At 45.0% G+C, this 12,067-nt stretch overlaps 2 long non-coding RNA genes across 2 annotated transcripts; one reads left to right on the forward strand and one right to left on the reverse strand.

Annotated features, from left to right (window-relative positions):
* Window positions 1–216: 216 nt before the first annotated feature.
* On the reverse strand, window positions 217–11,666 carry LOC116672024 (uncharacterized). The gene is made up of 3 exons (XR_004327444.1): window positions 11,546–11,666; window positions 5,242–5,245; window positions 217–227 (listed from the first exon to the last, which is right to left on the reverse strand). It is a non-coding gene; the product is annotated as an uncharacterized LOC116672024 (long non-coding RNA).
* LOC116672025 (uncharacterized) lies at window positions 4,583–11,639 on the forward strand. Its single transcript, XR_004327445.1, has 3 exons — window positions 4,583–4,594; window positions 6,546–6,549; window positions 11,551–11,639. It is a non-coding gene; the product is annotated as an uncharacterized LOC116672025 (long non-coding RNA).
* Window positions 11,667–12,067: the final 401 nt, after the last annotated feature.

Here is a 12,067-nt window from a genome sequence, read left to right on the forward strand (position 1 = left end):
TATTGATCTTGATCTAAAAACAAAAAAATTGAAGTGAGATGAACAAACAGAGAAATGTATCTTTCTAGATAAATCATACCTTGATTGCATCCCATTAGGGGTTATAATCTGGAAGTAATAGATTGGGGAAAAAAGGTAATTAATTGCATTACATCGCAAAATAGCGCATTAGGTTTAAAATCACAATTATATTGTATTGTGACATAAGTATGGTGATAGTATTATATCTTGGGGCCTCTGGTGATTCCCACCCCTACTACTTGTGCATTGCAGGGCTGGGGGGGGCAGCGATAGGGAGGCAGCCCTGATGTAGTTTTTGTCACTAAATATCAAGTGGACTGCCGGAATAACAAGTGACAATGCAGGATAAAGCACTCTGGAGGAGTGTTCATTCCATGTCTATTCCCCTCTCTCTCTCTTTCCATGTTTCAGTCGCCCCCCCTCCACTCCTGTTACATTGTGTTATCCAAGATGTGATCCCTGTTCTTAGTTTTAATATCTTTCTCTACACCAGGTGAATGTCAACAAATTAAACACTGTGAGCAAACCAAGGACTCTGTGTGTGTGTGTGTGTGTGTCTCTCTCTCTCTCTCTCTCTCTCTCTCTCTCTCTCTCTCTCTCTCTGTAGTCTGAACTGCCCAACTGATGAGTCAATACATGCAGCACAATCCGTAGCTTTTAGCAGAAAACCAATATGCTGCCTTATCGACTTGTCTAAAGATAAAACAACGCTATATTTTGGTGGCTTAAGCATCTGAGAAGCTGTAAATAGTGTTAGGTCGGCGGAGAAGGGGTGGGAGGGGGTGGTCCTGGGAGAATTAGGGTGTAAAAAGCGAGAAGGAAGATGTTACAGTGCTTTTGCTGGCACATTTAGGCCAAGCTTTCCTGGTGATTCATAGAGTCGCACAAGGCCTGGTTTTATGCAGCGGGACACTGCCCTTATAATGGGACTCATTCTATTTGTTTCTTTACTGCAGCAGGTAGCTGACAGCTAATCCTATGCACAGCCAGATAACAGAAGGCTTTCCGGCCAACAGAGCTGTCAACTGCCCAGGGTTCAAAAGCAGATACCTCACCTTTAAGTGGAACACACACACACACATTCACAGGCAGGCACACATTGGTTGGTGCAGGGCTTAAGTCTCAGAGGGGAATTAATTTGTTTCTTTTAAGAGGTTGGGGGGGGGGGCGGGAAACGAGGACCCCGTGGAGTTAGAGAGATGATCATCGAGCTGTCCAAAAACATATGGAGATGGACCCTGAGAGACACGCAGAATGAAGATAAAGCTGTTTTCCAGCCGCTGTGAGGACTAATGTTATCGGGTTAGCTAGACAGATGAACAACACCTCTGGCGAGTGGCGAGTGGCGAGCAGGGCCCCCCCCCCCCCAGTAAATGAAAGTTGAGAAGGCTCCGCCTTGTGGTGAGTCATTATAGAAGGGCTCCCTAAACAGTCAACACTACCTCTAAAGCCATCCCTTATTGCCCGCTATCAATCTCCCCACCTATCCATAAATGCCAGGAGCCGATAATTAATGATAGATTGGCGGTTAATGAAAGATTTACGCGGCATTAAGGATGCTTGGCAATCAGGTGGTGTGTTGGAGGCTTTTGAGCTGTGACAGCCAACGGCACATCAATTGCGCCCTGGAGACGAGTGCGCGTAATGGCCTGACAGTCAAAGCAATGACAGCTGTAGGTGAGGTTGAAGAAAATGTAAAAAAGCAAAAAAGCCAGGCGTCCCGCGGTCACCGGTTGTGACACGCAGCAGAAGGCGGCCCGGTCACCCCGAGAGCATCCTCGTGACAATGCAGACAGCCGTTTAACCCCCAGCCCTGGCAGGCACGTCTAAGGGGGGGGGGGGGGGGGGGGGGGAGGGCAGCCCAGAGCCTCACACCGCTGACAACATATTTAATTTCAACTTAAAAGGTTATTTCACAATAACACACGGTCCACCTTGCCCCTTTTTTTTCTCTGTCTTCTTCCCCTCCAAAGCATTCAATTTATTGCCTTTAGGCGCACGCTTCACTGGGTACTGTAGTTGACTCCTTCTCTCACTACAACTGCTGGCTTATTAAGTTTCCATGGCAACCTGCCGCATCCACTTGTGTTTTATTCCAGCCTGTTGGGACCCCACAGGGTAAAGCTTTAAGCCGGAACACCATGAAGCGATGGGTTTAGAGGGGGAAGAACAACCTGCAGCACAGAGGAGAGGGATTGCCCTCCGCTCCATTTAACCTGCTATGAGGCAGTGAAGCTGAAGCGCTGCCATTTTTTTTTTTTTTCTTTTTGTTTTTTACAGTCACTGTGCCTGCTTGCATCAGGCCAAATATTAAAATGTATCGACAAAAGCATCAGGACAGAAACTACCTGCGGGGGAGCAACCTGTCTTTGTTTAACAATGAAACAGATGCTAATAAATAACCTTTGCTATTCAAATCATTCACTTGTGATGACACTGGGGCTCGCAGTATCAGGTCAAATTGTTAAAATGTTGTAAATAAATAGCAATGTTCGAAGTTAATAGGATGAATAGGTTTGGAATTATTTTCACATGTGAAGTATGGGTGAAAATTTTAGGTATGAAAAACCCTAATGCTAACACACTACACTTAGAGGGTGAACATGGTGGGCATTACACCTGCTTAGCTTTAGCATGTTAGCATTGTGATAGTGAGCATGCAGGTGCATTTAACTCAACACACCACTGTGCCTTTAAGCAAGTTTCAGGTGTATTCATGCGTTTCACTAGAATGCAAACTGAGGCCCAAACCAGATTCGTTTGACCTGCTTTGAGCTCATTACAATGGGACTCCACGCCAATAAATGGCCACTGTAACTTAATTCTTCAGGGCTTATGTCATTTTTAGGGGGGGGGTCGAGTCCCCCTCCTCGTTGCTGTCTGAAACCTCGGAACAACTGCTGCGCCAATACGGTCCGCCAATGATTAGATCATACATTTTCATTTCATTACTTAATTATCAATTCAACTCTGTGGGACCTTTTGAAAAGAGAATAGATGCAATCTAAAACGCTATAAATTAATAATGCTAATTTGATTTTTACAATTTGAAATTTCATATGCATGCCAAGTAGCCTTGTTAAGATATTTCGACCAAAGGAAGAATTAATTATTTCATATGCCAAATGAGAAATTGTCTTATCTTTAAATTGCTCTTCAAGGTATAACACCAGATTTAGAATTCCAGCTCTAATTTGAGGCGGTTCTTTCAGACGCCGGCGCCCACATTATAGTCTTCATTAAGTGTCAACTCTGTGAAAGACCAGATTTCATTAACACAGGCTCCGCACAATCAAGGCCCCCTTTGACAATGATTCCTCTTGTAATGTATGCTCAGGGCAGATGGAGGGAATCTTTGCACATACTGCACACGCGTTTAAATCATTTCATTGACAAATTACCGTTAAAAGCACTTTGACCACACCGAACCACAATCAGTGCCCCGTCAATGGACTCGGTGTGGGGGCAGGTTCACTGGGATATAGCTGTGAAAGGCGATTAGATGAGGCACTAACTGCCCTGGTTAAATAATAGTGACGCGAGTCGATAACTGCAGCGGTTTTGGATTTTGTTTTGGGAACGTGGACGGATGTAATGCCCGTATATGGAGAGGATTTGGCTTGTTAGGAGCCCCCAACTCGTGAAAACATTGAATCTGCGCTCCGATAATTAGACACTGGATGTGTCTCATCCTAATTGTTTATCCCTCGGCCAGCATGGAACCATTAACAAACAGCTCAAAGCCATCCGTTCGGGCTTTTTCATCGTCACTTTGGGGGAAGTTGTTGGACACAAAATTAAAAGACTATAATGGGGGGGTGGGGAGGGAGATAATATAAAACTATGTCTTTTTATACCCATTAGTGATTTGGGTGCAAAAGAAAAACCCTGCAGGGAGCCGAGCTTTGCAAGCTGGCTCTGATTTAGGAGTGAAGGCCTTGGGGGGGGGGGGCAGATAGTAGATCATGAATGGTTCCACTGTGTCTCAACCTAGAGCTATAGAGCTGGACTCCGACTCCATGCGCACATACACACACAAATACACTCACTGGCACCCACTGCACACTCCACTGGTCCAATCTTTTCATTGCCTTGGTGTCACTATGGAAACCCCCCCCACACACACACACCGGCACCATCACTCCCACAACTGTCCTCTCCTCAGTAATCCTCTGGGCTGTAAGGAAACGATACTGAAGCATGACTGAAAGGAATGGATTGTCGTCGTGGCTGGTGTGAAAAAAAAAACTTTAGAGGACTCGGACAAGTGTGTCATGCCTCTAGTTACTCCTTCACACCTGGGCAAAGGTGTGTGCAACGTTTGTGTGTGTGTGCCAGGGCGAGATTCAGGTGCAGAATCAATACACAGCGGGAGCAGAAATAGTGTCAACAGGGGGAGACACACGGCCGCCTGCACAAACCTTTAGGAAAATTGTGATTAGCTGCAGTTTATCAGCAGCCACGGCGTAAATACCACGTGTGATGCATTTACTGCCTGCCATTGGGCTCGAGCACAAAGGGATCATTCTGTCAGCACAGTGATCTCATCGCTGAGCTATCTCTCCCTCCCTCTGTCAGAGCCACGGCCTTGGTAGGATATCGGCCTCCATAAACAGAAGATTGTCCACTCCCACTAATTTTTCAACTACTCCACTTTTTTTTTTTTTTTTTACTACTACTAAGAATACTCTGGATTCCATTTGTCCAACTTACTCAGGCTCTTTTTGTTGTTTTTATAGCAGAGTTTGTTCAATCAGTCCTAGGCCTAATATGGAGTTTCCATTACTGTTTTTCTGCAGATGCAAGAGATATGATATGGGATTGACAGAATAGGGGAGGGGAGGTTGACGGGGGGAATAGGGAGGAAGAAAACTCTGATAGCGCAGGGGGGGAGTAAAGGAAGTAAAGGATGAGAGGATAGGAAGGGTAAGATAAAAGGAAGGGAGGGAAGGACGAAGAGGGACACAGGATGATGGGGGGTTTGAAAGAAAAGAGAGGGGAGGTAATAAGTCCCTCTTCCAATCTGGTGTTGTTGAGCAGGGGTAGTAGCAGAGCACACATTCCATTAGGCAGTAAATATTGACTCAGCAGCGAACAACTGGTTTCTATTGCATAGCAAACAAAGCTATTGTGTGCCTGGCAGCCCTGAAAGGCCTCTGTTTGCACATCACGCTCACGGCTGATAAGTAGGCAGTCTCATTCACCACAGGGGTCTTGTACGTCTCTCTTTTCGTCTGTGCTGCGCCCCCCCCCCCCCCCCCCCCCCCCCTTTTCTCTATCTGTCTCCCACTCCTGGCCTCCAGCCACCAGGCTGACAACCTTGACTGTAATCCTCCTCCACATGGTGTTTCCAAGTAGCCGAATGTGTGGCTGAATTAATTATAGGTGTTCCCTTCGCAAACAAAAGGCCCAGACATGTTATGCAGCAATAACTGTTGGTGTAATATCCTCGACTGGCAGGTCATCGGCATTGTTGAAACGTACGCTGGCCATCAGACGCTCTACAATATTTACCTTGATGACTGTACAGAGGGCTGGGCTGTTTGTCTACAGATTACATTGTGCATTCATGTGTTGAACTCTGAACCCAGGATTTGTGGCCTGGCAGGGGACTCTTGACTTATCGTCTACCTGGACTGAAACTGTAAAGCTGGGCCCACACCCTCTTCCTGAAGTGATGCGTGCTATTGCACCATTATGGGCTGACTCAGGCTATTAGGGCACTGGGTTGTGTAACATTAGCCTATGGAGCTATTGTGGTTTGTCCCAGGTGTCTGTAGTGTGGGACGCGTAATGCGAAATACAACTGGACACCAAGTGCTGCGATGTACAGTGTCATCAGTGTGAGACAGGCAGTGCGGTAACGTACGTAGGTGTGCGGTGAGTGTTGCTTCATTTGGGACTGTTGAGCAGGAAGAGGAGTGGTTGTCGGCAACAAGATTGAAAAAGTAATTATTTTCCCCTCTTTCCCAGACCTTCTCATAGCAGCGACCTGTAGAACACATGTCCTATGTCATTAAAGCTCTGAGAGGAATCTTTACAGGGTGGCAGCACCAGATGATGATTTTAACCCAGCATGATCATGTAACCCTGATTTCTTCATGGAGTAGAGTTCTCCAGTCACTCGGGGGCGGTGGGTAGGAAGCAGGCTGGAGTTCCATGGAAAAAAAAACAGAATCAGAATCTCGACTCTACTGTTGAACTTACTGTTACACTCATATCTTTAACGCCAACACGGCCTCATACCCGACCACGTGGTTTACATTGTGAAACCAAACTACTTGGTTAGGTTTGGGAAAAGACCATGGTTTTGGTTCAAATTTCCGGTAAAAGTAGGGCTGCAGCTACGGATTATTGTAGTATTTAATGGAGTAATCGGATAACTGTACGTACACAGCCCCACTGGCTCGAGCTGCAAAGAAGCCCTGGCCTCCCTGTGAAGGACGCTTGTCAAAAAGAAGCTTTTCGACGCCCTGGCCTCTCTAACGTGGCGTTCTCTGTTAGACCGGGAGAAGCTCACGCAGCCACGTCACGGCCAATACACTGACACTAGAAACCTTTTTTAAATTTGATACTGTATATAATGAATGGATTTGTGTTGTTAATTGGTCGCAGCGGGGTCTGTTAGCAGTTAGCTCACTCGTTAGCCGCTGAGCCGTAGCGGCGTGCAGGACTTCACCGTGAGGGACCATTAGAGACCATGTGACCGGCAGGTTAAGTGAACTGGGCCCTACATGCAAACAACGTTATATCATAAATGATAGGTAACCCAGCATTGGCAATTATGAGCTTTTCCTCCATTTTCTCAGAATTATTTTTTGGCAGGGACAAAAGTTCACATCGTATGTTTCTCCGGAATGAGCCAGCGCAAAGGACACCTATACTCTGATTGGTTGCAGTTGTTAGCCGCTGCACCGCAACATAGCTCATTACCTTTTACTTTTTTTATTACTTTCTGATTGATGCTCAAAACGCCCAAAACGTGACCCCGACAGATTTTCCGCTCCTTGTAGCTGAGAGCCCAGCCCAGCTCAAGAACATTTGGACCTCCAAAGAGCTGTCAGTGACCACCAAGATCCGAATATTCAACTCCAACGTAAAGTCAGTCTTACTGTATGGGGCAGAGACCTGGAGGATAAATAAGACTACCATCAGAAAAGTCCAGACCTTCATCAACACCTGCCTCAGAAGAATTCTCCAGATCCGATGGCCTGACACCATCAGTAATACCAACCTCCGGGAAAGGACGGGCCAACTCCCTGCCGAAGAAGAAATCAGGAAGAGGAGATGGGGCTGGATAGGGCATACCCTACGAAAACCTCCAACCAGCATCACTAGGCAGGCGTTGCGGTGGAACCCACAAGGCAAGCGGGAGAGAGGTCGGCCAAGAAACACCTGGTGACGCGACCTTGAGGCTGACACCACCAAGATGGGCTACACCTGGAACCAGTTAGAGAAAATGGCCCAGGACAGAGGACTCTGCAGAGCTGTTGTTGTTGGCGGCCCATACCCTGGTAGGGGTGACGGGCAGTAAGTAAGTAGCTGAGAGAAGCTTCTATCGAAAATGAATGACTTCCTATAACTTGAGAAGCTCAAGTCGGCGGCAGTGTGTACGTACAGTAAGAAATACTTCTGCTTCATAGTAAATCGCATTAGTAAATACAAGGTTTCATTTTTAGACAATGTGGCAATTTTATCGCTTAAATAGCATACAATAACAGGGATAGACGCTAATATTTTCAAGCACTTGCCACATGGCCACCCTGCTCCTTAATCAGGTTGCCAAAGTACATTTTTGGTGGCCTAAATGTAAATCTTTTTCACCCCCCCTTCCCCTTCATGCCTCTGGCTCTTTACACTGCATATACAAGCCCAGGTACATGTGACGGTACAAAGTTTACTATGCAGCTATACTGTTCTGGGGGCCACATTTTCAGGGGGCTGATCTGAGTGACATTTAAACAGAAAGAAGAATGCAGACATCACCCGCACAGTCCAAGTACCATGGTCAGCGGTGGAACACGTATTCTAGTCCCTTACTTAAGTCGAAGTACTATTACCACACGGTAAAAAATACTCTGTTACAATTAAAAGTCCTGCATGGAAAATAAGACTTAAGTAAAAGTAAGTTAGTGTGCAAAAATCTTAATTTCTAAAGTCAATAGTAACTACTAGAGCCCGACCGATATATCAGTTTTCAAATGCACAGTATATCGGCCGATACATCGTAATATCGGATTTTCAAATAACCAAATATTTGTATCGTATGGGCCTTAAAAATCCTTCATCAGTCGGGCTCTGGTAACTACAGTTGTCAGATGAATGTACTGGAGTAAAAAGTACAATAATTCTCTCTGAAATGTAGTGGAGTAGAAAGTGGCATGAAAAGAAAAGAAGTACAAGTACCTCAAATTTGTATACTTAAGTACAGTACTTGAGTAAATGTACTAATATTACACCATTGACCATGGTATATTGTAAAGCTCAATAAAACGCAGCATACACAATATAACATGAATATTTTTTTTATTTTTAATCTATGAAAATGCAAATATTGTTTAAATGTTAAAGTACTGAACATGAGGTCCCCACTGTCCATTCACAGTGTTTTTCTCCGTTATCATCACCCTAAGCTTCATGCCGGACCTCGTGGTCTAGTGGCTTCCACGCTAGTTGCAAAATCCTGCTCGTACATCAAGATGTGGTGAACCCAGATTTACTGTAAGGTTCACACACACAGAGTCAGATTCCTCTTTCAGCAGGTGTGTGTGCAAACAGCCTTCCAGTGTCAGCTGGGACATACATCATTCTGCACAGTGAAGCTCAAACATCCAAGTGGAAGGAGGCTTTCAACCTGTGTTAGCTGTGAGCACCTTTCACTGAAGGATGAAGAAACGAGAGGAAACCCATCTTTACTTTCTTCCATTTTAACCCTCATGTCGTCCTCGGGTCAAACTGACCCGTTTTCCTATGTCAATGTTCTTTTTAAATGACCCAAAATAACATGATTGATTCCACACAACGCTCTTTGCCAAGTACAAATCTCTACTTTCATTAATTTTGGGGGGTCTTATTCAATTTTACAGCATTTAAAAAAAGTTGTTTTGAAATAGTATTGATTAAAAGTTGACATATTCCAGTCTGATTATCCATCAACATCCATTCCTTTAATTTTAGTCTAAATAATTCCTAATTTCTGCTTTTCTAACTCAATCATTAGGTATAATTTCCTATAAATAAGGGGTTTTTACCATAACTTCCAAAAATAACTGTTAAACTAAAGTTAATAGTGTTACGTAGTGTTACACGTGAAAAGAATTGACAAACATTGAAAAAAGTGTTGGAAAAAAGGGACAAAAACATGAGAAAAAGTTAAAAACATTGATAAAAAAAAAAAACGTCAAAAGTGTTGATTTTGAATTTTGATGGGAAGACAACAAGGGTTAAATGACTTACAACAAATGTACAAAGTGTGATTCTTTTCTGCATAGCTTTGGGCTGACCGTACGGGTGAATGGAGATGAAGATTAATTTCACCTGCCTGAAGGTTTAAATTAGGTCCATTATGGATGTTGTCAGCCTCATTTTCTCAAAGTGGTGATTATGCTTTGTGTCACTGTACACAGGGATCAAGAAACAGCTTATTACTGTTGGGGTCTGTAGTTGTATGTCTGAAAACCTGATGCTATGGAATGCTAAACCAACATGGAGCACAGGTGTTGAAATACCAGAACGCTCCATTGTGTAACATAACCCTGCATGTGTGAAAAACCCTGATTCAGCCCACTTGAATGTGGAGGACAGTGCTGGAATTCTATGGTGCAACATGTAAAAACCTCAACTGCAGTCACTTGGGATTTTGTAAGCTCCTCAAAAACACAGACACACTGCTACCCAGCCACCCACCCACCCACACACACTCCCTCCGCCTGCCTGCCTGCCTGCCTGCCTGCCTGCCTGCCTGCCAAAGTGACACCCACTTTCAAAAAAGCCCACGAGGTGCTGCGTGCTATGTAGGTTTAGGTGGTACATTATAATTACATTGCTTTTGTCACTATGTGATGTTCCAACAGATGTTCAGAGAGAAAGGGCCCAGGAAGACACAGTGCTGTTCATCACAGTCTGCCGTGAGTCCTGTTATATCAGCTAAAGATTGAAGACTTTAATACTGCTCCTCCACAGCAAAGAAAAACGGCAATAAAAACGAAAGCCAACCCATCAAAACACAATATGTCCCCCTCACGCACACACTTTCATCCACCTCCCCCCGTCCTCTCCTCCCTTCCCCCTTATATCTTACTCTCGCTCCTCTTCTCCATTCATCCCTTCCCCAGTCACCCCTCTCCCATGCTACCACCAGCAACGCCCAGGTCAAGCAGGCAGTGGACAGGCCTAGTAGAGGCACTGATAAGCCAGATCCACCCTGACCTTTCTATTGTTCAGATGGCAATAGCAAGAACGGGAGTCCTTCCAAATCAAATATTTGATTCATACACACCGGGGCCGCTGAGCAGAGGAGGGCCAAGGTGCATGGACTCAGGGACCTTCCGGTACTAAAAGAGCCAAAGACGAGGAAACGTGCAAAATCCTCATGAATTGTCTCAGCTCTCGCTCTCTCGCTGCGACTAAATGTCAGCTTTTAGTGTGCAACCGGGGCCGGGGGGGAAAAAAAAGCAACAAAAAAAAAAGCAGAGGAGCATCATTTGAATAATGTTTCTGTCAGCTTCTCCGCTCTTCTTCATTCTCCCCCCGGTACATCCTCCCGTCCCCCATGGGAGGAATCTGCTACGATTTACTGCAACACACAGCATGCTCTACATACACAATCCACACTTACGCCACACATGTGCGCACACACACACACACACACATGCCAGATCACCATCTTGCCTGATGAACAGAGGCAAAGTAGAAATGTTACAGGATTAAATTTCAAAGTGCACATCGATTGAATTCCCCACCGTTTTCTTCTCTGATATCGCGTGTCCTACAGTAATATAGTGCATTTGGAATGAAAAGGGATGGTCCTGCATGGGGAACATTATTTCAAAGACCACCGCTGCTATTCTGGCTGAATATCAATGTTTCTCTCAGATTTGGAGCCCGTACAGCCCTATTGTATGGGTTTGATATCAGAGAACAAAGGTTTTAGCCCACGGCGAGGTTTGATACTAGCCTGTATTCCCCAGTGCAGACAAGGGGACATCCACGAGATGTGTCGCGGCTAACGTACTGTGGGCTTTCTGCACGGCTCAAAGTTACGGTTTCATTTTAGTACTTTTTGGTCTACGTGGAAAAAATCCTGCGTAGTACCAGAAGGCTTTAGGTTGATTTGGTGCTTGGATTTCTCTGATAATCACTCAGACCTTTCAAGTTATTTGGCAGACGTTAGAAGCAACAACACATGCAATCACCTGAGAGCCAAACCTGATAAATAAAACCCATCAAATAATGAGTAACTAAGGTCTTGATTTCCTTTACTTTTATGTCCCCTTGTTATTTCAAGGGCTGTCGCAAACGTCACTCAAGTGTAGGGTTGGGTATCGTTAGGATTTTTACGATTCCGATGCCAAACTGGTACTTTTAAAATGACTCTGATTCCTAAACCCATTCTTGAATAACTGAAAAATGACATGAAAGAGAGGCTCTTTTAACAACAAATTAACATTTTAAAGTGCTTAAATATTTAATAAGTGACCTAACACACAATTATAATCATTTAACAATAAATAACAGTTACACTATAAAGAAGTAGTCGGGGCGGGGAGGGGTTGCAGTTCGGTGGGCTCGGGATCTCATCGCTGCTTTTTGCAGATGATGTGGTCCTGATGGCATCATCGGTCTGTGACCTTCAGCACTCACTGGATCGGTTCGCAGCAGAGTGTGAAGCGGCTGGGATGAGGATCAGTACCTCTAAATCTGAGGCCATGGTTCTCAGCAGGAAACCGGTGGAGTGCTTTCTCCAGGTAGGGAGTGAGTCCTTACCCCAAGTGAAGGAGTTTAAGTACCTTGGGGTCTTGTTCGCGAGTGAGGGGACCATGGAGTG

The sequence above is a fragment of the Etheostoma spectabile genome, chromosome 22, assembly GCF_008692095.1.
Source record: "Etheostoma spectabile isolate EspeVRDwgs_2016 chromosome 22, UIUC_Espe_1.0, whole genome shotgun sequence".
NCBI classification, from domain to species: domain Eukaryota; kingdom Metazoa; phylum Chordata; class Actinopteri; order Perciformes; family Percidae; genus Etheostoma; species Etheostoma spectabile.